The sequence below is a fragment of the Gorilla gorilla genome, chromosome 4 (genome assembly GCF_029281585.2).
Source record: "Gorilla gorilla gorilla isolate KB3781 chromosome 4, NHGRI_mGorGor1-v2.1_pri, whole genome shotgun sequence".
Taxonomy (NCBI): Eukaryota; Metazoa; Chordata; class Mammalia; order Primates; family Hominidae; genus Gorilla; species Gorilla gorilla.
In genome coordinates, this window is record NC_073228.2 from 94028245 (window position 1) to 94055694 (window position 27450).

The window sequence follows — 27450 nt, forward strand, 5'->3', positions numbered from 1 at the left end:
CGACATCCAGATAGCCTGTCCTTCAGACTGGTGTTCCAACCAGCTGACCACTCTAGCTATAAACATTTGCCCCGGCTGTATTTTCCCACTCCTGGATGATTGTCTGCCTGGCATTGAGACGACAGAAGCACGAAGCCAAAATATCCTTATGTGGGCATAGCTGCCTCTTCATGGCAGAGCCAATTTGGATCCCATCCATTGGCAGGGATGTCCCAGAAGCAGCCAATTTTAGTTCAGCCTCTTTAAAACTCTGGATTGTAAACAAACAGTAGGAGTTTCTTTCCACAGTGGAAGGGAGAATAATGAGAAGAAGGATGCAGAAGAGAGGGGGTAAATGAGGCTAGCACCTAGTTTACCAGAGGAATTAGGAATGAAAAAATGAGCTGGAAACCTCCAGAGACTAACTGATAATGCCCTAGATCTTTTAACTTTTAAAGAACGATGAACTGCATGTAGCTCTTTCCTCCTTTTCTTCCATACTCCTTTCAATTTCCATCTCATTGCTTGGTTCTCTCCATTATTGTCTTGGCCTTTTTATTTTTTATTTTTATTTATTTACTTATTTATTTATTTTTAGATGGAGTCTCACTCTGTAGCCCAGGCTGGAGCTAGGCTGGAGTGCAGTGGCGGGATCTCAGCTCACTGCAAGCTCCGCCTCCCGGGTTCACGCTATTCTCCTGCCTCAGCCTCCCGAGTAGCTGGGACTATAGGCGCCCGCCACCAAGCCCGGCTACTTTTTTGTATTTTCAGTAGAGACGGGGTTTCACCATGTTAGCCACGATGGTCTCGATCTCCTGACCTCGTGATCTGCCCGCCTCGGCCTCCCAAAGTGCTGGGATTACAGGCATGAGCCACCGGGCCCCGATGTCTTGGCCTTTTCTTGATATTTGAAACAGTAGGTCAAAATTGGACATGTCTAGTAGGCGGTTGCTGGTTTAGTAATAAAGGGTAGTAGCTGTAATTGCCCAGTTTGAATAGTGTTCATGTTTTTAAGGATTTCTCAAACAAATCTTCATCGAATAAATGTTTTTAAAAAATGATTACTGATAAGATTCAATATAAATTAAGGAAGGTCCCATCATATCTCTTGCACAAATCATTGCCTTCCAGAATTAAGCACAGCATCGATATGTATGTCTTACATGACATATTGCTCTGCAATGTGATGGAATCAACAGAACAAGGTGTTTGAAGTCAGATGGCTAAACTAGGATTTAAAGTTCACATTATTTACTAGTTAACTGTGGATGCTAAGGCAATATTCTTGAAGTCTCCATGTCTTGATTTCCTCTTAGTGAAATGGGAATCATAATAATAATAATTTTGCAGGGTTGGTGTAAAAACGAAATGACTGCCTGCACTCAATACAATACCTATTATGGTTATTGTTAGTTATATTATGATTAACGTATTAGTATACTATTGATAAAATGAATACGAAATTGCTAGTAGCCAGCTCACAATATTAGTATGACAAAAATTATTTCAATTTGGTTTAAATACAATACCTGTGGTCAATAACATCATCTTTTCTTAAAACTTAATGCATTGAGCACTGTCAATTACAATGAAAAAAAAATGCGAGTAACCCAGTTGGACTATCCATTAACTGAGAAAATATAATATAAAAAAGCCACCATGAATTAAGGACCACTTATGAATGTAGCTGTATTTTATTGATAGAATTTATATGTGCTTAGAAAAAACACAGTACGTTTTATGTTAGATATATTTATTCAGATTACCAAAGAAAATGCTTACTGTACATATGGATTGATGGGCCCTATCCAATAACTTTCATCACTCCTCAAGGGCCCTTGGCACACAGGCTGGGAATCACTGATGTTGGTTAAGGTCACAATAGACAGGGGAGCCTCATGCTTATAATTCTGCTTGCCAAGTGGAAATGCTAACCTGCTCTTTCCCAGGATTTTAGAAAAACATTTGAAATATTTCACAAGATAAATGAAAATGGGATAAACACAAGGCCTTAAGGAAAATATACTTCTGGTGCATTTATTAAGCACTTGGATCTGATGCATGACACCTGCTTAAAACTCAAAGAATTATCACAGGTTTTGCTGAGGAAGAAAGAACAAGAATTATGACTGCACACAGGCTCATACTTCAGCAAGTCAATGTTTTTAAATCAATGAAAAACAATCCAGTGATTGTGTTTGCTACAAAGGGAAAGCAATGTAAGATGGCATACAGTATTTCAAGCTGTTCAAATTACTGATGGCACAGTGGCAAGACATATATCAATTAAAACCAAATAGTTGTTTCAAAGTATGTTGGCCAACAGAGATAAATAATGTTTCTCTGAAGTGAGTATAAAATAATGTCTCTCTTCAGAATGTTGGACCCTATAATGGCTTTAGCCACAAATACCTCTTGCTTATTTGGGGAATACGCATTTTCCACCTTCATTCAGAAATTCTTTAGTTAGCTCAACAAAATTCATCTTCCACCTCAACAAAAAAGCATGTGCATTAAGTATCAAAGTATGTATATTTCTACAGTAGGCTCGCTGATGGTCTCATTCCTATTGGTAAATTTGTCATAGTGAATGAGTAAAGTATGAATAAATACAATGTGTTGAATGTACAGGCTACTTTCACAAGAATATTGCATCATCAGTGGGCCAATGTTAAGAGCATGTTTGTGAGGAAGAGGAACATACAATTTCTTTTTTTCTTAATTCTTCTCTTATCAGCATTTTAATTAATAAACAGAAAAAGGTAACATTGATACACAAAGTATTAAATCACCATCCATTTGTCTTTAAAGATTTGCATTCTCCTAATCAGTGAAAACAATTCTTTCTTCTTTATCTTTACAGAAAGTTGAAAGTAGCTGATATGGGACCACAGAATATTGGCCAATCAGTAAGTAGCATGTACCGACTCTAGGTGTCCAAAACTTAAACAGATTTGTTCTATACAAGGATTTGGTTGATACAAGTGATGATTTAAAAAATTACCTCAGTGCTATTTCAAGCTTCATCCCTCTCAACTATAACCTATACAAATTCTTATAACATATAGCCTAAAAAAGAGATATGTTAAATTTTCACAACTGAAAAAAAATTCCTCTTTTTACTCCCTCCTACCATACTCCTCAAGAACTTCATCATAATAGTAAAGTCCAAATTTAGACTTCTATTTTCATCAAAAACCTGGAAAAATCCAAAAGATACTTATGAATTAAGTTTGATAAAGATACCAAATACAGAATAGTGGTGTTCATTGAAGGTGAGAATATAGCATGACAGTTTTTAAATAAAATGTGAAATGTAAAAAATATATGATAGTGAATGACTGTTGGTTCTTAGTCTTTTATTATTATTATTATTGTTTTGTTTGTTTTTTGTTTTGCTTTAAATGGGGTCTCTCTCTGTCACCCAGGCTAGAATACAGTGTCGAAATCAGTGCTCACTAAAGCTTTGACTTCCTTGACTCAGAGATCTTCCAGCCTTAGCCTCCTGAGTAGCTGGAATCACAGGCAAATGCCACCATACCTGGTTAATTAAAAAAAAAATTTTTTTTAGAGATTGGTTCTTTATATGTTGCCTAGGCTGGTCTTGAACTCCTGGGCTCAAGTGATCCTCATGCCTCAGCCTCTCAAAGTGCTGGTACTACAGAAGTGAGCCACTGTGCATTGCTGATTCTTATTCTTAATGAGGAAAACCACATAGGATACTAAAGATGTAAAAATGAAAAATGTTTGTATTGGATAATAGTATAAATATCTATAGGTCTTTGTAGACAAATGAACCATTGGGAAGCAACATATTATAGGCATACCTTAAGAATATTGCATAGTTTATTCCAGACCACAGCAATAAAGCAAATATAGCAATAAAGTGAGTCACACATGTTATTTGGTTTTCCCATGCACAGAAAAGTTACATTTAAACTATAAAGTAGTTTTTTAATTTTAAGTGTGCAACAGAATTATGTTTTAAAAATACATATCTTAAAAATACTTTTTTGCTAAAAAATGCTAATAATCATCTGAGCCTTTAGCAAGCTGTAATTTTTTACTGATGGAGGGTCTTCCCTAGGCATTTATGGCTGATAACTGATCAGAATGTCAGTTACCTAAGGCAGTGGTGGCTGTGGCAATTTCTTAAAGTAAGACTACAATAAAGTTTACACCATCTATGGACTCTTTCTTCCCCAAAAGATTTTGTGTAGTATGCAGTGCTGTTTGATAGCATTTTACTACTCACAGAACTTCTTTCAACATTGGAGTCAATCCTCTCAAACCCTGCCACTGCTTTATCAACTATGTTCATGTAGTGTTCTAAATCCATTGTTGTCATTTCAAAAGTATTCACAATATCTTCACCAGGAGTAGATTACATAACAAGAAACCATTTTCTTTGCTTATACATAAAAAGCAATTCATCATCTTTTCAAGTTTCATCATGAGATTGCAGCAATTCAGTCACATCTTCAGGTTCCACTAATTCGAATTCTCTATTTCCACCACATCTGCAGTTAATTCCTCTTCTGAACTCGTGAACCCCTTGAAGTCATCTGTGAGAGTTGGAATCAACTTCTTCCCAAACTCCTGTTCATCTTGATATTTTGATTTCCTCTGCTAAACTGCAAATGTGCTTAATGACATCTATAATGGTGAATCATTTCCAGAATTTTTTTGACTCACTTTTCCCAGATTCATCATAGGAATCAATGTTTCTGGCAGCTATGGCCTTATGAAATGTATTTTTTAAATAATAATCTTGAAAGTTGAAATTACTCCTTGATCCATGGGCTGCAGAATGGATGTTGTGTTAGCAAGTATGCAAACAACACTCATTTAGTTGTACCTCTATCTTTATCTGAGCTTCTGGGTGAACAGGTGCATTGTCAATGAGCAGTAATATTTTGAAAGAATTTTTTTTCTGAGCAGTAGGTCTCAACAGTCAGCTTAAAATATTCAATAAACCATGTTATAGACAGGTGTGCTGTCAGTCAGCCTTCGTTTTTCCATTTATAGAGCATAGGCAGAGTAGATAGCATAATTCTTAAAGGCCCTAGAAATTTAAGAATGGTAAATGAACACTGACTTCAACTTAAAGTCACTGGCTACATTATTCCCTAACAAGAGAGTTAGCCTGTTCTTTGAAGCTTTGGAGCCAGGCACTGACTTCTTCTCTCTAGCTATAAAAGCCCTAGATGGCATGTTCTTGCAATGTAAGACTGTTTCATCTACATGGAAAAATCTGTTGCATAGTGTAGTCACCCTTATCTATGATCTTAGCTAGATCTTCCAGATAATTTGCTGCTTCACCTTGCATTTTAACGTTATGGAAACAGCTTCTTTCCTTAAACCTTAACCAACCTCTGCTAGCTTCCAACTTTTCTTCTGCAGCTTTCTCACCTCTCTCCACCTTCGGAAAATTGAAGAGGGTGAGAGCCTTGCTCTGGATTAGGCTTTGGCTTGAGGGAATATTGTGGCTGATTTTGTCTTCTATCCAGACCACTAAATCCTTCTCTGTATCAGCCATAAGACTGTTTCACTTTCTTATCATTTGTGTGTATGCTGGAGTAGCACTTTTAATTTTCTTCAAAATTTTTCCTTTTGTGTTCACAACTTGGCTAACTGTGTGGTGGGTGCAGGAGGCCTAGCTTTCAGCCTATCTCAGCTTTCAATATGTCTTCCTCATTGAGCTTAATCATTCCTAGCTTTTGATTTAAAGTAAGAAACATGGAACTGTTCCTTCCACTTGAACACTTAGAAGCTATTGTATGGCTTCTAACTGGCCTAATGTCAATATTTTTGTCCCAGGGAAGAGGGAGGCCCAAGGAAAGAGAGGAAGACTGCAGAATGGTCAGTGGAGCCGTCAGAACACAAACATTTATTGATTAAGTTCACTGTCTTCTATGACTGCAGTTCACGGCACCCCAAAACAATGACAATAGTACCATTAGAGATCACTGATGGTAGATTACCATAACAACATAACATATGACGGTAATGATCGTACAATAATAAGGAAGAACTTTGAAATACTGTAAGAATTACCAAAATGTGACACAGAAACAAAAGCGAGTACATGCTATCAGAAACATGATACTACAGACTTGCTTAATGTGAGATTGCCACAAACCTTCAACTTTTAAAAATAACACTATCTGCAAAGCTTGATACAGCAAAGTACAATGAAATAAGGTTTGACTGCACTGCAATAAAATGAGGTATGAGTGTACTATGGTTAAAACAACACTGTGGTATATTTCCCTCTCCCTGGAGCACCGTTCTCCCTCATTGAGTAGGACTGACTCTGCCTTCTTATTTAGATTCCAACTCAGATGTCAACTTACCCGGGAAGAGCCTTTCCTGAATCCCAAATCTAAAGTAGCCAGGCAGTCACTCTTTTATCACCCCACCCTATACTAGTTCTCTGCATTTTTCACACCCAGTATTTTCTTATTCTTGTTGGTTCGCTATTGGGTTTCTACACCCAAAAGGATATTACTTTGCTACTTCGCTAAGACATTGTCTAATTCACTGCTAGATTCCCAGGTCCCAGAAGCTAGATGTTCAATGAATACTTGTTGAACAAATCACAGCTGAAGGGAGCTACTGTAAAAATATGGAGCATTTTATCTGATCACCTACACAAAATGATTTCAGTGATATTGACAGTAGTCTTCCACCTTCCTTTATCTAATTTATATAGTAACCCTGCAATTAAAACATAAATGTAAGAAAAAATGCTCTTTGTTAAAATTTAGGCATCCTTTTCAAAAGCTTACATTTTACACTGTAGCAATCATTTACACTTTAATGTGGATAAGGTTAACAGTTATACATCTGAAGGTTGTTTGACAAGCTATGGATGAGAAAAGCAGAAAAACTGAAGATATTAAGTGACTGAAAATAAGGAAAAGTAAAACTAGGGCTTTAAGACTTACCTGACAACTTCAAAGATTGTCCCAGCTTCTGTCCTGAGTGGGACTTTTGCATTAACAAGCGAGCCTGATGGAGGCTTAATGTTTCTTAGAAACAGTCTTCAAGTACTGACAGAAGATGGCCATCTGTTCTTCTGATTGCTGAGCCAGAACAAAGGGAAAAGAATAAAATGCAGTACAGAGGGTTTAGATTAGATCTGAGGAAGGATGTCTGCACAAAGTGAGTTATTATACAATAAAATAAGTTTCAGGAGAAAAATAGTTTTAAGCTCTTTCAATATGGGACTCTTCAGAACTAATTCAGATTTGTATCCATAAAGGATGTTTAAGATAAAATTTTCTTTCTGAAGCCAGGAAAGCAAACTTTGTTGCTTTATTCCTGGAAGTGTTATCGATTTGATATAGTGAATGAAGATATTCAAAAGACCTTAAGCAATTAGAAATCCAGGGTAATATTTGCATATTCAATCCCACCTACATGACTACCTGTGACCAGGTACTTAAGTTACATTACATAACAGAAATCCACAAATATATATTAATGATACAATGACACATGTGATATATGCAAGCCTGTCACTATATGCTATAGCAGAATGGAGACTCCAAAAAATCAACCTGAGTACATTAAGCTGCTTTGTTCAATTTACTTGTATCAGAAGTCCTCTATTGTATGGCATAGAGTTGCCTGAATGTGGGATTTTAAGTGGCCTGCAAGGAAAGTGCCAAGAGAGGACATAAAATAATAGAGAAGATTGCCAGTGGTTTACTTTTTACTTTTCCAATGTTCTCCTTACAGGATTCTTTCCTTCTTTAAGCCCTCTTTTTTTTTTTTTAATATCTAAATCTCCTAACCCCTGAGGTGCCCATGATCCAAAATTTGTCTTCTTCTATATTAATTTCCTCATTTACTCTACTCCCAATCCAAACCAGTGCTCCAATGAATGATTTCAGGTTTCTAAGGACCCCAAGAGCAAAGGTCTACTCATTTTGGTTTCAGAGCTCTGGAAGTTTTGTTTTGTTTTAGTGTTATATTTTCTTTTCTAAAAGAATTTTGGAAAGTTGATATTTGCATATTCCATCCCACCTACATGACTACCTGTGACTAGGTACTTAAGTTACATTTGAATGCATTCTAAGTGACTGAAGGTCAAATGATGCCCAGCATGCATTCCGAATGACATTGAGTTATCAAAAAGCTTGCAATTGTAGAAACATACTGACCAGAGAAAAACCTCCCTGACAGACAGAAAAGGCCAGTCTTTGAAGTGCTCATTGACTACAGACTATCTTAAGGTAGTTCATTATCAGTGCACATAAGGACAAATATATTCTGGAGAATTTCTTATTTAGTTTTTGATCAATTGTATTACTATATTTTATATTGTGTACATATTCTTAAATTGATTGGCCCATGAAAATAATAGAACAGTAGTTTTAAAAAACTGTTAAAAAGGAGAAATAGTTATAATGCTGATGAATTAAATTATAGCCCCTTATGCTCTCAAAAGCATAAAAATTAAGTTGATAGCAAGTGACACAGTAAACAAAGAGGTACATTTGTCACTTTTAAATATAATAGGAGAAACATAGTTTCAATAAAAATTCTGCCTGATTTTAAATGTTTCTCACTTGAATTTTATGTTTCTATAGTTTTGTTTGAAATTAAACATTAGGTTTAATTTTATAGCTATATAAAATTTAAACATTGTGTTATGTTTGTACAATATTTAAGAAACTTTATATTAAATATAATCTGAGTCAACTATGAAGATCAAAGAGGTGTTTGTTTTGTTTTCCTTTAAAAGGTGGTGGTATATTATCTCAGATTGAGAAATGTTAGAACAGCCTAGTTCTATGTGTGTTAAAAGGAAAGGGACTTGAGTACTTGATTAAAATAACCTATACTAACTCTCCAAGTTACTATCATTTTAAAAGAATCCCTGGTAATCCAAACAAATCTCCACTTGGACTTTTTGCCTTCATAGGCATCCTATGTGAAACCTAACTCATGGCTGTCACCAATTAGAATTGACTTCCCCGTGCTTCATCCCACATGTACTGAAAGAACGGTGTTGATAGGTCATATTCATGAGTTTGATGATCCTGAGAGAGAGCTATACTGAAAAAAGTGTACATAAGAACCACCAGGATACTTGGGGGAGACACGCAAATTTAATTTGTTTGGGTTAATTCTGAGACTATATTTTTCCCAAACACCTAAGGTAGTACTGATTCAAGGAGGCCAGAGTCCACTCTTAGAGAAACATGCCTTACCATGCCTTCATAGGAACAAGACAATGGGTACTTTAGATTTCATGTGACTGTGTATAAGTGACCATATAAGTGGAGTGGACCAAGAATTACAACTGGAAGAATACTCGAAGCTACTTTGCTACTGAATATGAGTCAGTGGTCATCATTGTTTAGAGAGTTTTTTAAACTACAGAATAAGTGTAGACATATCTGTCTATTTTGCACCAAAGTTTTAAGCATCTTCATTTTTGGTACTAGAAGTTTCATTATCTAAGGAATCAGGACATTTGATTCTTGAGGCTTATTAATGGAGATCATATCCCAGCTACTCTACTTATTAGTTGGGTGATTATAGACTAGTCACTTAACTTCTTGGTGCCTCAGTTTATTCACCTATAAAATAAGAATGAAAATATGAGGATAATGAAGAAGTTAAATGAAATAATGAGTGAAACTAGAAACATGCCTAGCCACATAAGAATCCAGTAGATATTAGTTGCTGTTATTATCATATAATATCATGTTTATTATTGCCATTTTCATGACTATTATATAAATAACAGAAATCCACACATATATATTAATGACTTCTCTTTCTAAGATATTGTGTTAGAAAAGATAATAAAACCCAAAATGTGCTCTGAAATACCTTACAAGCTAATGGAAGAATTTAGATATGTATCTAAGTAAAAAGAATAAAATGTAGAGAAAGTGGAAATTAAATGTAAGAGAAATGAAATGCAGAAACATTTCAGAGAAATGACACATTACTTGTGACCTAAGTAAATGAAAGAGAACCAAGGATGGCTTATGGGGGATGAAATATTTGGGCTGAAACTTGTATGACTGAAATATAGAGATAAAGAAGAGCTTTCTAGGTTAATTGGAGTAATGTAACAATGCGATGAAGGTAGGAAACCATTTGGACAATATGGAAAATTGTGGAGAATTCTCCATATTTGAACAATATGGAGAATATTTGAACAACATGGAAAATAATGCATTGGTTACTCTATGTGATATAGTGTTAAGGGTCCAGGGGAAAACAACTTAAAGATGAGCGGAAAAGACAGACTTGGAGCGGGTGGGGAACATGATAGCAATTGCTAAATACCCTGCCAAGTATAGCTTAATTCTAAAGACTACTACAAGCTAACAAAGCTTTGTAGAAATGGGAGTATTAGGGCAAGACTAGCTTTAAGGTAATTTATAAGGCTCCAAGGAAGTGGTTTTCAAAATGTGGTCCCGGAACCTGCAGCATCAGCATCACCTGGGAACTCATTAGAAATGGACATTCTTAGGCCTCTTCCCAGAATAAGTGGATTAGAATCTCTGGAAGTCCACTGTTCTATGCTTTATCAAGTAATCCAGGTAAAAGTACGCTATGCAAGCTCAAATCTGAGAACCACTTCTGTAAATTACAGAAGAGATTGAAAAAGAAAGAGACCAGAAGCTCTGGGATCCACTATGAATCAAGGAAACCAGTTGATGGGCTATCAATGATACTGAAATCCTATGTGAGAGGAAGTGAGGGCATGAGCCAAATCAATAGAGAGAGAGGAAAGGAGGTTGAGCCAGTAATATTATAAAAATAATGTCATTTATACAATATATAATGTTACTATTCTTGGCATCTGTTAGTCTACAGCATCATTAATTTTTAAAAATGACTTATCAAAAGATAATCCTTAGTTAAAACTATACATATTATGCTATTAGTCAGAAAATATTAAAGTGGGCTAATGGTGCCAACTTCCCACTTCTACTTTAAATTTTTGAATTTCATTACAAAAGAAAAGAGGGAATATTCTGCTGTGCTACCATTAAAATTAGCATAGTGAGTACATTTTGTATGAATTTGACAATCTCTGTTACCAGTGAATCTAGAACTACCAATCTTCTCTTGCTAAAACCCAACTCTATTTGGTTTCACACTGTGACTTTTTAATGGTCTTATTTGTGCATTATTTCAATTTTCATTATATATTGTGCCATTTTGTATTCTCCATGATTATGTTTTCACTGAACAGATGCACTACAGTTTTGCTGCACCAAATTCTATGATCCATAATTAGATGTCAATATGTTTTCTTTATGAACTAAATACATTTTTAGTTACTTGGACATTAATTAAAATCACATGCTGGATTGTTACATCCTTTCAACACATTTTTGAGGAAATATTTTTGGTTTACTTGAATGCTTTAAAACATTCAGTTTTATACTATGTAATTCTTTTTTCCTAAGAACAGATACTGTAGCTAATATATAAATATTAATTACAGAATTGTACCACAGAAACCATTAATGTAATATATCCATTCACACACAAAAGAAATGACACTTGATGAATTAGGAAAAAGAGTACCATTATTTGTATTTATTTTTATGGTAATTCTAGGAAAAAATAAATAAAACAAAATTTCACAATAATGGCAAACAATGACCAATACTGAACTACGATGGAAAAAGAAGCAAATTTTAAAATTCACCTACAGACCAAAAAAGACAGGATGAAAAGACAATGCAGAGCTCACACTCTTTAGTCATGTTATATTGTACCATTATGGATATTTTTAACTCTTCATAAGTTTGCATGAATGATGTACTCATCTCATGGAAAAACTGAGAACAGGTTTTCCCAAGGATGAAGAGAACATTTCTAACCTCTAACAAAATGTTGAAAAATCTAATCCCACAGAGTTGCTCCGCATATTCCAGGCATTCCCATCCATTTTTATATCATAAATGTAGTCTGAAACTGGTGAGAGGTTAGAACAGATAGGGAGGTAAATACATATGGAAATTATTATAGCACGTCTCTGTCATTCTATCCCTGTTACTCTAAAGTTTCTGCATTTAAAGTTACATCCAGCTCACGTGAAAATTCAACAGGTATAAAACTTCCTTCAATAGAAGATATAGGGTTTCCTAACACTCATCCAGTTCTGGCTCCAATATATTGGGATATAAAGCTTTGGCTTTAAGGAAATTTGTTTATCTGAAATAACTCCTCCATTTGAAGTTTCTATTGATTTGCTCCAGGGAATATAATATATAGCAAAGTGATATTTATTTGGTTATCTGTGAAATATCCTAAACTACTTATATCTATACAAAGTGGTAAAGAGAACAGTAGTGGGTTCCAATACCTTAGCATTTTAAATAGTGAGGTGGTATTTTGGAGAATATGCTGCAAGAATTGGGTCTATAAAACACACAGTCACATTTTATTAGTGATATTTATGTGCATACTTAATAATAAAGTTCAGAACCTGAGAAAATTAATTCTGCCTTGAAGGCTCCAGGAGGGAGCAGCAAGAAGTCCTTTCCTGTTGAGCAGAGATTATTGCTTGACATTTCTCTTACTTGCTGAGCAGTTTCCATGTTGACATAGCAGAACCCATCCATGTTAGGAAGGCAGAATCTCATACTCCATCCCAGACCTACTGAATCAGCTTCTGTAGTTTGACAAGATCTTCCAGGTGATTCGTATTGCACAATGAAATTTGAAGACTATTTCTTTGAGACTTTCAGTAAGTCACAATGGAGTGTTCATAAATCATATATTCTATCATATCCAATGCTACTTGGATATTTGTAATGAGAGATGACTGGATGCAAGAGAATATGGGAACATATGTTTTAAAAAATTATTGTTCATCTGAAATTCAAATTTAACTGGATGTCCTGATTTTATCCAGCAATCCTATCTGGGATACACATGCTAACATTATTCCTGCCACTTTAAACATTGCACAATGAAACTCCCTGGGGCCCTCACCAAAACTAACCTTTCCACTGGGAGCAGCTCTCATTGGTCTCTGTCCCACACAACTCTCCATAGTCAGGAATCACTAACTCCTGGCATGCCTGTGCTGAGAACATCCTTGCTATAAGGAATTACTAAAAAACCATGGTAACTTTTTTTCTTTTCTAAGTTTTATATTGATATTTGCCAGTCGAAAAGCAAATACTAAGACTTTCCTTTCTGGAAATATGGAACACCCACTTTCCCACTGAAAAACTTCTGAAAATGCCAGATATCTTCTTAAATTGATTAATTCAAAAGAAAATAAGGAATATTAAAAGTAAAATCTAAATTAAAGTGGGAAATAGAGTATTAAGCTAATTATTGAGGCTAGGTTTAATCCTGAAAGATTTACTACACAAAGTAAACCTGCAATGTTTCTAACATGATCTTCCAGAACTCAAAGAACAAGACAAAAAGGCCTTGTAAAAGGCCTAAGGCCTGCCGGGGTAAGGAGTCTAAGAGAAAATCCTTAAAAAGCTGTGACCCCAGAGGTCCAATATTTATAAGTAAAAGTGAAGGTAAACACATTACCCTGAGTTTTCGTAAGTAAAAGCTAGTTTTCACATGGGTTTGTAGTCTAAATTCACATGAATTGTTATTCTGAAAATCTTACACCAAAAACTGAATTTACATTTGTTCCAAAGTAGGTAATACACACAGATGCTATACAGAGGCAAACTGAAACTCTCTTGAGCACATACCTTCATCTTGGACTGGAGTATTCCCACAAATAATATTTAGAAAAAGATAAGATCAAATTGCATAACCTACTCCTACTCCGCCAAAGAAGACACCAAATGAGAAAACAAGCATAGAATAGCAGAAATGGATTTATCAGAATAAAATATTAAATAAATACATCTAATATATTTTTAAAATAAAAGTGGTATTAAAATATGAATATAAAAATTACTATGTTATTAAAGGAAATGGCCAAGCAGATTTGAAAAAGAACCAGAGACAATTTATGAAAATAAAACATATAACTGAAATGTAAAATTCAATGGATAATAATAGATGAGAAATATATTAAAATGGAATTAGTAAACTAATGAGGAGTCTAAGAGAAAACCCCTAAAAATCTGTGTCCTCCCAATTGTCCAATCTTTATAGTAAAGGCAAAGTTAAGTTAATAACATTTATAAACAAAATCCAGCTTCACATGGGTCTGCAGCTTAATTCACCCTATTGGCATGCTGTGAAAAACTCAAGCTAAGATTTGAGTTTACAGAAACATATACAGAAGAAGAAAAAAACTAAGGTAGAGGAAATATTTGAAAAAAATAAATCTGAGCATCGTCTTATACAAATGAAAGACATCAATCTACATATTCAAAAAGCCTCAAAATTCTCAAGGTAAATAAAGGAAAAGAAATTCTCACTAGACTTACAATAATAAAACTGCAGAACCAAAGACAAAGAAAAAAATCTTACAAGAATTGAAAAGCAAATTATTTGTCAATGAGTGAAGGGTAGGCTGATAGTTGACTCAATCAAAGCCAGAATTAAAGTTTACTTCAATGTGAGGATAAAAATAACTATGAACAATCAATTCTACCTATAAAGTTACTATTTCTTGAGAACAAGATGGCATAGGGTCTTTTCCAAAGAAAGCATGATAGATTTTCTTAGCACACAAGAAACAGAAAAACGTTTTTACTGGATAAATGTAATTAGAAAAAAAAACCTATACCTAACATGATTCTTAACAATGAAATACTGAAAACTTGCCCTGTAGCATCAGAAACAAGACAATGGTACTGACTATCATTACTTCTATTCATGATTGTACTAGTTGTGATGGCCAGGACAATAAAGCAAGAAAAATAAATCAAAGTATATGCATTGGAAATTAGAAAATAAAAATTTCCTTAATGATCAACATATTAGAAAGCCAAGGAAAATCAATAGACATATTATTAGAACTGATTAGAAGACAGTGTAGCAAGCTTGCAAGATACAAAGTAGCAAACTAAAAGCAATTACATTTTTATACACGAATCACAAATTTAGAATGTACAAAATTTTTAGTGTCATTTAATGTTTTATAGAAATATATGGAGTCTAAGGAACAAATCTAACAAAAATCTGTGAAAAATGTATGAAGAAAATTATAAAACTTACTTAAAAATTAAAGAATTAAACTAGAGAGATATTAAATAAATTGAACATTAATAAGTGGAAGGATTCTGCATCATAAAGATATTGAATCTCTCTTTTTGTCAATAAAATACAGTTTCTAACTAGATTTTCTTTATGTAGAACTTGACGAGTTGATTAAAAATGAAAGACTAAAGGACTAGGAATTGCTGACTCTTCTAAATAATGAATTGGAGTGTATCACTAGATTTCAAGAATTTTTATTTTTAAATTATTGAAATTAAGACAGTGTGGCATTACCACAGAGACCAAAAAATAGTCCAAAGAAAACAGTCTAGAAAAAGCCCACCAATATAAAGAAACCTGATTTATGACAAAGGTGACATTTCAGATCAGTGGTAGAAAGATGAAATGTATTGTAAACACTGCTGGGACAATTGGTTATCCATATGGAAAAAATAAATAAATCTGTATTTTTAACTCATGCCTTTCACAGAAAATAATCCATGGCATTAGGAACCTAAGTATGATAAAACTTTTATTAGATAATATATACATATATATTTGTTTTTAAGTGAAAGCAAGTTTATTAAGAAAATAAAGGAATAAAAGAATGGGTACTCCACAGGCAGAGCAGCCCCAAGGGCTGCTGGTTGCTCATATTTATGGTTATTTCTAGATTATATGCTAAACAAGGGATGGATTATTCATGCCTCCCCTTTTTAGACCATATAAGGTAACTTCCTGATGTTCTCATGGCATTTGTAAACTGTCATGGCGCTGGTGGGAGTGTAGCAGTGTGGACCAACAGAGGTCACTCTCATCTCCATCTTGGTTTTGATGGGTTTTAGCTGGCTTCTTCACTGCAACCTGTTTTATCAGCAGGGTCTGTATGACCTGCATCTTGGGCTGGCCTCCTGCCTCATTCTGTGACTTAGAATGCCTTAACCTCCTGGGAATGCAGCCTAATAGGTCTCAGCCTCATTTTACTTGTCCCCTATTCAAGACAAAGTTGCTCTGGTTCAAATGCCTCTGACATTTTTCCCCTCCACTTTATAAGAAAACTCTTAATGCTAAGGGTTGTAGAGGGATGAAGATCCATCTTCTGTAATTTATTCAGGCTAATTAGGGGGGATAACATTCCTGCCTAACTAATGGGTCTCTTGCATTCAAGATAGAGAAGAGCTCAGTCAGAAAACATCGATATGGCATGGGCCATTTATAACTCTTAAGTTCCAACAAAAGGATATCTAGAAGATAAATAAGTGTTCAATTTAAGAAAACATTTGGTAAGCTTACCCTGTATTTCTACACAAAGAGTACAAGAGCAAAATATTCCACAACAGTAAAGTAAAATAAGTAAAACTATCCCAAGTAAACTAAATGAGAAGAAGTCTTTCTATGAAGTGGGCAACTGTTGGAACCAAGCTGATACGGGATGCTAGCTGATTCCAATATGTGTCCAGAATTAGAATACTGATCTCGATTTTTACATGACCCATCTCTCTTGTTTCTTTTGAGCTGCAGTCAGAGATTACTGATTGGTTCACAGGAATGAGTAAGGTCAGTCTAAATTGCAGGAAAAAAACCCAAAAGCAACTGATGAGACTGGAACCTAAAACAGGTGTACCATAGTCCTTGAAACATAACTTTTTCTCTCCAGTTTCCCATTTTCACTAAAGACAAATCATGGTAAGACTGACTTGCTGTACTATACTTGGCCTGATTATTTGTGTAAAGTGTAGCAATAATATTTTTTACAGAGGCTTTTTAAATTGACTTTGAACTTTGCTCCATAAAAGGAATTTCAGATAGGACTTTTTTTTAAAGCTGAACCCAGCCGTAGGTTTGGACCTTAAAATACCCATGAGTTGAGTAAATTCCTCTCCTCTTGAGGTCCCAAGATAACTTGGGGCTCCTAGGCCTGTCAGAAAGTGACATTCTTTACTTGCCACAGGTCAGGAACCTGGCACAGGGACTGTGAAGACAAGATACAAGACCAGTTTGCCCAAAGGACTTTTATTGGCTCTATAAGTCAAGTTTGATTCCTTAAAGGAAAGCACACCATTCCAGTTAAAGTCTTGGTAAAATAGCCAGTTTCTCCAATTGTGTCTTCTTACAAAAGAGAACATTCTTATTGCACTTATGCAAATAATCATATTGTCATTAGTTAAGAATACTTACAATTAGTTTCCAAATTCTGGATAAATCAGGTAGAGAGAAACAAATTCTGTTCACAGGAGTATACGTTACTCAATTGTTAAAAGCTGTAAATAGCTCAAAAGAAAGTATCCTTGACTCTGAAAAACAAAACAAAGGATCAACAATGTTTTAAGCAAAGTCAAAAAAGATTACTTTAGTCTCATATTAGTTCAGTTCATTCAGTCAACTCTGTTCTGCTTGATATTCATGAACATTCCAGCTTTCCATGAATCCTGAAAGTGTTTTTCCTGTATGCTAATGTCACAATTTTCAAAGTTTTCAGAAACATACATTCAAGAACACATGTCAAAGTCCTATCACTGATTATAAACCACCTTTCAAAGAAGATAGATAATATAGGAAGATATTTTTATAAACAGTCATAAATGAACTTTTTGTTAATCATACAAAAAGTGTAAGCCATACAAGGTAAGATTAAAAATTGGATCACATTCAATTTCTCTTCTTAGCTGAATGGTGTCTATTGTTTTAACATGTGTTTTCAACATATATAACAAAGTACTAGAATCCAGAATTTCCAAAAAACTTCTACAAATAAATAAGAAAACAGGAGAAAAAATAGGCCAAATAACTAAACAGATGCTTCAGAAAGAGGAAATTCAAATAGTTCATAAAAATTAGTAACAAACAGCATTAGTTTTCAGAGAAATGTAAATTAAAACTACAAGGTAACATTACATACCTACTAAATGTGCAAAAAATGTAAAAGTCTAACAATGGCAAGTGTTGGCAAGCATGCAATGCAAACAGAATATTGATACATGTACACAATGCTTGCAGTATGTAAGTTGTTAAACTACTTTGGGAAGTAGTTTGAAGTTGTCTGTTATATTTGAACAGTTACAATTCTTATGATCCACAAATTCAATTTCTAGGTTTAAATCCTAAAGAAATATGTACACACACACATCAGGAGATGCAATTAAGAACATTCAAAACTGCATTGTTTATAATAGCAAGTAGCAATTAAAAATATAATATACAAGTAAATCAGGGTGTGATTATACAATGAAATGCTAGAGAGCAATGGAAAGTCAATTAATTACCTGCATCAATATATCTAAACCCCTGAAACCTAATACTGAGTGAACAACACTAAGTCCTGAATACATATGGTATTAATCCACTTATGGAAAGTTAAAGACAACATGCAAAAGCAAGCAATATATGGTTTAATGTTAAAAACATGCAGTTAAAAAATAAACAGAGGGCCTGAGCATGGTTACCAATGCCTGTAATCCCAGAAATTTTGGAGGCCAAGGCAGGAGGATTGCTTGAGACCAGGAATTTGAGACCAGCCTGGACAACATAGTTAGACCCCTTCTCTACAAAAAGGTGAAAATTACCTGGGCATAATGGTGTGCACCTGTAGTCCCAGTTACTCAGGAGGCTGACATGGGAGGATCACTCGAGCCTGGGAGTTTGAAGTTACAAAGAGCCATGATTGGACCACAGCACTTAAGTCTGGGAAACAGAGTGAGATCCAGTCGCTTAAAAAAATACACACACACACACACACACGCACACGCACACACAGAAATAATAAACATACACATGGAAATAATAAACAAGTTCAAAGTGGTGGTTTTCTCTTCATTCCATGGCATGGAATGAATTCAGAAAAAGGAGCACAGATTTGTGATATGGAATGATAATGTTCCATCTTGTAATTGTGTGATATGTACATAAACATCCATTGAATAATGATCATGTGTACATTATCTATATTTTATAAATATTTCCTAGAATCTCCTCGACATTTTATAAAAAGACAAAAGCATTAATATAAAGTGACTAATTTTATTAATATTCACACATTTCATATTATTGACTTTGAGAGTAATGTTGTACAAAATTAGCATAGAACTAGAAACAACTTAATAATGCATCAATCTGTATCAGGTCAAACATGGAAAAGCATTTAAATAAAATCTCTGATGTCAGTCTCTACTTGGGGCTGTCACTGAATTCCCCTCCTTTACTTGTGCTTAGGAAACAATGAACTAGGACCCAAAGACTGTATGAAAATGTCCAAAAAACGATGAAATGTTTATTAGCATATATGTTAATCCAACCAATATTTATTAAGCACCTTTATATGGAAGGCAATGTCTAGATATGTGGACTATACAAAAATACAGAGGATATTCAGGTCTTCTCCACCTTTCACTTAGAATTTCTAAATAACCTCCTAGTTTCTCTTCCTTTCTTCAATAAGTGCATTCCCAAACCATCTTCCATGTGGCTACCAGACACATGTTTCTACTACAGAGAGGCTAGCCAAAGTACCCAACTTATGATAAAAGTTTTAAATGAATTTCTCTGATTACTCTTTACTTGCAAGCCACTTATATTTCCCTATCACATTCAGAGCCCATCAAGTTAAATGCCAACCAGGGCAAAGCTGGTCATTTGATGAATGAAGCTTGCCAAGGAGAAGAAAGAAGATGAACAGCAGAAGCCCTATGTAAAAAGGGCAGCAACCCTATTCCAGCCAAGTGTTGCCTCACTAGATGGGGAAAAGCCACTAGTGTGGGTTTTTTTTGAGAAGCATGAACTCTTAATTTTTTCTTAAAATCACCTATGCCAAATGATGCCAATGAATTCATTTTCAAAAACACAAAAAGACCTGTTGATTTACAAAATAAAATACAAACCTCTTGACATATCATGCAAGGCTCTTCAAATTCTATTCCCGAATTGCCTTCCTTAAGCCTCTTTCCACACTCTATGTTCTGCATTCACCCTTCTTGAATATGCCATGCTCTTTGACAGTTCCAAGATGGGTGCACATTTAGACTGTAGGCCAATCTCTGCTCCAGGTCTACTCACCCCCAAGGACTGTACTCAAAACCACCTCCACTCTGAAGTCTTCTTTAACACCTACAGGACAACGTCAGCCAGGGTTTACTATATCTGTCTCCTTTTCTTTGTTCATATACATACAGGCTGTCCCTGACTTTCATATTTTCAGCTTCTGAACAGCCAACACTTTCATGCATTATACATCGACACTCCAAAGTGCCTTTTGTATGCCAAATCCAGACTTTCATACATCAGCAGATCAACGAACATTTTGCACTAATGTGTGGTGGCACTGCCTGACAGCCAAGAGTTCTGTTTGGGCAGTCATGCCATCTTTGTCTGTAAGAGCAGGCTTTATATAATTATTTGAATATTTTTTGCTCTTTGCCCTTATTATTTTGCCAAAATGAGTGGAAAATGAACATTGAAAACGCTGGTAATAGTGATAAAAATCATAGGTCTCATAAGCTTAATACACTTGAAACAAAGATGAAATCATTAGGCATTCCCATCAGGGCACATCTTTAACCCCAATCAGGCTCTTATTAGATTTAAACCCAGTCAACTGTGGTTCAATTATGAAAGGAAAAAAAATAAGACTAAAGGCTCTGTATAAAATGCTGGAAATAAATTTGTTGAAGATTGTGTGTAAATGGCAAGGTATAATCAGAGATTATATCATATATTTTAGCTCTCAAGAGAGAAAAAAACTGTATAACATGTAAGTCTACTTTTTTCTTAATTTAACATGACTCTTCTATATGGTTAAGAAATGCATTATATATGAATCAACAGTTATTTGGTGAGCTCTTTCATTGGGAATCATAGTGCTTTTTTACTATATCCTTTATCTTTGAATACCTTTGATTCACTTTCGCCCTCATTGTTTACCAGCTTTCATACCACCTAGGGATACTAAGGAATCTAGCCTGCTCATCATCCACTTAATAGCCACCAATTCCAAGGTGGAGGCTGCAGTATATCTTCTGCCACCAACAGAGTTGGGATGATCAAGTTAATGGAAACATTGCACTTGCCTTGTGAAGCAAACAGACAGAACCTCGGGTTTTGAGGAGTGACAGACAGCATTCTAACAATTTCTGAAAATCTAACTCTATGTCAAATAATATGTAATGTCACTTTATTTATCCTCATAAATACCTGTGCTTGTGAAACAACCATTGAACAGATGAGGAAAATGAACTCAGAGAGTTTAAGTAACTGACCCAAGGTCACACACACACATGAGTAGCCAAACTGTTATTTAAAACCAAGTGTGTCTGAATCCAAAGTGTATACACTTTCAAAAAACACGATGCCTTCAGTGTATTCAGTGTTACAAATACTGGTCAAGACTATTGTCAAATGATCAATAGATATATTTTCTGCTTCTCTGTCATTTACGCGTATCCGTCTGTCTATAATGATTTAACCTCCTTTTTCTGGGAAGTTCTAATGCAGTCATTACTCAAAGGGTTCACTTTAAAAAGAGCTACAAAGAAACATCTTGTTCTTCACCCAACAAGTGGTGAATTTTTCAAAGATGTTACATGTTTTATACAGTTCACTTAGAGCCAGTTTTCTGAAATGAATTCCTTTTGTTCTTCTTAAAAGTGAACTTTTTCCGTGTGCATCATCTCACAGTTCTTCCACTCAAAAGAGATTCTGAAATTTCAATAAAGCAATATACATGAAAGTAATGAATAGTGTATAAAATACAAGGAAAATTAAACGTAAATTTTCTGCTCATAATGATATACTGTGTGATGCCATGCGATCACAGCAATTTCAAACAGTTTTTACTCTATAAATGTGTGCTCAATACAGAAATGAATAACTAGGCACTATTCTTGTGAATGTCTTACTCCCTTGCCTCAATTTATCACTATCCTTTTCTTCCTTAAGATATTGCAATTAGTTCCTAGAAATCTAACAAATCTGTGGGTCTTAAAGGTATCCAATATCTACCTGCCCAAGCTGATTAGCTTGTTTTCCTTGATCTCTATATAGCATTTAATATGTGCATGGTTCTACTTTATTCCTGTTGTGTACTCTGGCTGCTCTGAAATGAACAACTTTCAAAGGATGTGAAGACTCTGCTCTCTGGCTGCAATCACTTATCTGCCCATCTATATCTACTTCTGCCAGCTGGATCCTTATTGCAGCCACTGCTGGTGCCCCTCCCAGATATTCAGGGATCCTTTTTACCTGCTGCTATAGGTGCTGCTGCTAACAGCTCATGAGTTCATATTTCAACCTTTTCAGACAGATAAGCCCACAGGGTCTTTTAATCACCTCACTGGAGGTGCCTGAGAGCAATACCCTTCACCTTAGGTGACCCTGACCCAATGAGTAACTAAAGCAGATTACAAAAGCACCCCTCCTCAAGGCAGGACAGACTCTGTGATAGAATTTATGCTCCAGTGCTTCCCTGTAGGATCAGACTGAGGTTTGACACCTGAAACCAAGTCTTTATTTTGCTTCGTTCTTTTCCCTATCCTCCTTCCTCCCTCATGTCTAGATTTATCCTAATCATATACCATCTGTTTTAATCCATTTTGTGCTGCTGTAACAGAATACCATAGACGGGGTAATTTATAAAGAACATAAATTTATTTGCTCACGGTTCTGAAATCCAAGATTAAGATGCCAACGGGTTTGGTGTCTGATGAGGGCCCAGTCTCTGCTTCCAAGATGACACCTTGAAGGCTGCATCCTTGTGAGGGCAGGAACACTGTTCCTCACACGGCAGAAAAGTAGAAGAGAGTCAAGAGAGAAGCAAAAGAAGGCCAAATTTGCCCTTTTATCATGGCAATAATTCTATTCATGAGGGCAAAGCCTTCATGGCTTGATCATCTCTTAATAGCCCCATCTTTTAATACTGTTACAATACCAATTAAATTCCAACCTGACTCTTGGAGGGGACAAATGTTTAAACCATAGCACTCTCTTTTCTACTTTTAGGCATTGTCTTAATTGAGGCTCTACTTCAAGGAAACCTGATCCCAGAAAATGCCTAAAACCAAAACAGAGAGTATGTGGCACTTTTTAATTTTTTCCTGGAATCAGTGGTCATAACCCAGTTTACTGTTTGTGTGATTCTAAAATTCTGGATTGTGTATTGTTCCTTCCAAAATCTGCTACTTGTTTGCTGCATTCAATTGGAACTTAAAATAGATGTTAAATCCATCCTGGTAATATCAGAATCATTCATTTCCTGTCCATCCCGTCACTTATTGGCTAAGTTTCCAGTCTTAACACTGCTCTACTGGAGTAAAAGGAAACCTGGTGGTATTGCCAGAGTGGGAATTCAGGGCCTTACAGCTTATGAACCTATAGGTGGTGTGGATTTATAAGCAATTAAAGAGAACATCTCTGATGGAAAGAAGGCTCAGGACCAAAGAAACAACATGAATAAGTCAATCCCAAAAAAGTAAAAATAAATTCCAAAGCAAAGAGCTTATGATGGAATCAAGAGACGGATCATGAAAGTTTGGGTGGTGAATTCAAGGCTAAGCTTCGTACAGATTCAGGAAACACTGACATATAGCACATACATACACCGATGGCCTGGGGGTATGTGGTGACCTTTAACAACTAACTATTCTGCACGTAACTAGATGCTGAAATCCTATCTACTTTATCGCACATCAATTTACTTATTCTCTTCTGGCTTCCAGAATAGTTTTAAAAACTATTCACTGCTTGACCATTCCTTTATCATTAACCTGACAACCTGTGACCAGTGCCCCTCCTCACCTTAGCTCCTATAGTTAAGACTCTTTCACCACTTCTATTCAATGTAGTACTGGAAGTCCTAGCCAGAGCAATCAGACAAGAGAAAGAAATAAAGGGCAACCAAACTGGTAAAGAGGAAGTCAAACTGTCGTTGTTTGCTGATGATATGGTCGAATACCTAGAAAACCCTTATAACTCATCCAAAAAGCTCCTAGAACTGGTAAATGAATTCAGCAAAGTTTCAGGATACAAAATTAGCATACATAAATCAGTAGTTCTGCTATACACTAACAGTGACCAAGCTGAGAATCAAAACCAGAACTCAACCCCTTTCACAAACCTGCAAAAATAATTAACTACTTAGGGATATACCTAATCAGGGACATGAAAGACCTCTACAAGGAAAACTATAAAACACTGCTTAAAGAAATCATAGATGACACAAACAAATGGAAACACAGCCCATGCTCATGGATAGGTAGAATCAACATTGTGAAAATGACCGTACTGCCAAAAGCAATCTACAAATTCAATGCAATTCCTATCAAAATACCATTATGATTCTTCACAGAACCAGAAAAATGAATCCTAAAATTCATATGGAACCAAAAAAGAGCCTGCATAGCCAAAGCAAGACTAAGCAAAAAGAACAAATTTGGAGGCATCACAATACCCGACTTCAAACTCTACTATAAGGCCATAGTCACAAAAACAGCATGGTGCTGGTATAAAAATAGGCACATGGACCAATGGAACAGAATAGAGAACACAGAAAGAAAGCCAAATATTTACAGCCAACTGATTTTTGACAAAGAAAACAAAAACAAAGTGCAGAAAGAACACCTTATTCAACAAATGGTGCCAGAATAATTGGCAAGCCACACATAGGAGAATGAAACTGGATCCTCATCTCTCACCTTATACAAAAATCAACTCAAGATGATCAAAGACTTAAATCTAAGAGTTGAAACCATAAAGATTATAGAAGATAACATTGGAAAAACCCCTCTACATATAGGCTTGGGCAAAAAGTTCGTGACAAAGAATCCAAAAGCAAATGTAACAAAAACAAAGGTAAACAGATGGGACTCAATTAAACTAAAAAGTATCTGCACAGCAAAAGAAATAGTCAGCAGAGTAAACAGACTACCCACAGAGTGGGAGAAAATCTTCACAATCTATACATCTGACAAACGACTAATATCCAGAATCTACAAATAACTCAAACAAACCAGCAAGAAATAAAATTTAAAAAAAATCTTATCAAAAAGTAGGCAAGGACTTGAATAGACAATTCTCAAAAGAAGATACACAAATGGCCAACAAGCATATGGAAGAATGTTCAACATCACTAATTATCAGAGAAATGCAAATCACAACCACAATATGATACCATCTCACTCCTATAAGAATGGCCATAATAAAAAAATTAAAAAATAATAGATGTTGGTGGGGATGCAGTGAAAAGGGAACACTTTTACACTGTTGGTGGGAATGTAAACTAGTACAACCACTAAAGAAAACACTATGAAGATTCCCTAAAGAACTAAAAATAGATCTACCATTTAATCCAGCAATCCCACTAGTAGTTATCTACCCAGAGGAAAAGAAGCCATTATACAAAAAAGATATCTGCCCACGCATGTTTATAGCTGCACAATTTGCAACTGCAAAAATATGGAACCAGCCCAAATGCCCATCAATCAATGAGTGGATAAAGAAAATGTGATGATAGATAGATAGATAGATGATAGATAGATAGATAGATAGATAGATAGATAGATAGATGTATATATAATGGAATACTATTCAGCCATAAAGGGGAATGAAATAATGGCATTCACAGCAACCTGGATGGAACTGGAGACTATTATTATAAGTGAAGTAACTCAGGAATGGAAAACCAAACATTGTATGTTCTCACTCATATGTGGGAGTTAAGCTATGAGGGTGCAAAGGCATAAGAATGATACAATGGACTTTGGAGACTCGAAGCGAAAGGTGGGGGTGGCAAGGGATAAAAGACTACACATTGGGTACAGTGTACACTGCTGGCGTGATGGGTTCATCAAAATCTCAGGAATCGCCACTAAAGAAATTATTCATGAAACCAAACACCATCTGTTCCCCAAAAAGCTATTGAATTTAGAGAAAAAATTAAAGATTTTCATAGGTTAATATTCCTGAGTATCTGACCTCTTCCATGTAAACACAACCATACAAAAATTGGGGTTTCTTGTAGTCTTATGTGCCCCAAACTTTTCTAAACCACTTAATTATATTGCTACCCAAGAAATATTATGGTACATTGTAACATTAATTTTAACCATTAAAGTTACCTACAATTTTTAATTATATATCTACTTCCATCTCCTCAATTGGATTAGAGACTCCTAGAAGAGCCACACTGATATCCCCTTTAAATCCTAGTGTTATTTGCCACAGTAGGTTTTCATAAATTTTTAGAATGAATCAATAGCATGTGTTTATTTAGCAAGGAATTACCGTGTACCTACTATGCCCTGGGACTTTTCCACCCCTACCCGCTGGTATAGGTATATTACTTTGAATAATATAAACAGAATATCTCCTCATGGAATTTTACATCCTGTTGAGCAAAATTGGTAGATTAAAAATAAGCACATAGTAGTTAAGTTATATAAGGAAAATAAAAGAGAGAGGTGTGATAGCAATAACTTCTGTGGGAGAAGAGCTCTTCCAGTTAGCATGGTTAAAGAAGGTTTTCTTAAGAAGTGATGCTTATACTTAGAAATCAAGAACAAGGAGGAAGGGTATAGTGGAAGGAAGAAATAGCAAGTATAGAGTTCCTGAGGTAGGAAACAGAAAGAAATTTGTTAAAGAAAGAGGCAGAGGGGACTGGCAAGTTGGGTTCTATCAGATGCAACCTCAGAGGAAGGCATAGGAGATCAGGCTGAAGTGTCTGACCATTCTGCCACATGTTTGGGAACCAGCTGCCTAATTTGCAAACCTCAGTATAAAAACAAAATGTGGTGCCCCTTTGTTCAAAAATAACTGGGGGAAAATGAAGTTAAAAGTACTAAAATGTAACCCATTTTGCTTTACTTCTCAATCTCATTTTCAACCCTATACTTCAAATTGCTTTCAACTCAGTATTGTTTCCCTATAAAGATGGAGTTTTTCCAATAATGCAATCCTATCCTGCTTCTTCTTCTCCTACTTCAGTGAATTACCATGTCTCTTATATTCTGTCATTCACAAGTATAGGAGTGATCAACAATTCTGAAATACCAATCTCTTTTAAAAAAGTGCCCATCTTGTTTATATTTAGTTACTTCTAGAAGAACTATACTTCAAATTGCTTGAAATGTCTTTTTTAATTTGCTATTTAATATCTCACTCCAGGCACAAGGATACTTGCTAGGCAAGCTGCACATAGGGACAGCGAGTTGCCATGACCTCTCCCAAAACACAAGGGGGTGTAAGTGTCCAAACCCTCATCTTTCCATGCCCCTGGTCCTCTCGGGGACTAAGATAATGTAAATTGTGTTATTCAGAAAGACTGTTAAAATTATCACTTGCAATGGAAATACTGGGTTGTAGTGAAGG

General features: G+C 35.4%; 1 long non-coding RNA gene across 2 annotated transcripts in view; it reads left to right on the forward strand.

Moving 5' to 3' along the window:
- The first annotated feature begins 270 nt into the window (after positions 1 to 270).
- Positions 271 to 27450, forward strand: part of LOC134758458 (uncharacterized) — a 71667-nt gene continuing 44487 nt past the window's right edge. For both annotated transcript variants that reach the window (XR_010133667.1, XR_010133666.1), the window contains exons 1-2: positions 271 to 330; positions 2843 to 2888. This is a non-coding gene — a long non-coding RNA (uncharacterized lncRNA). The remainder of the gene's footprint in view (positions 331 to 2842; positions 2889 to 27450) is intronic.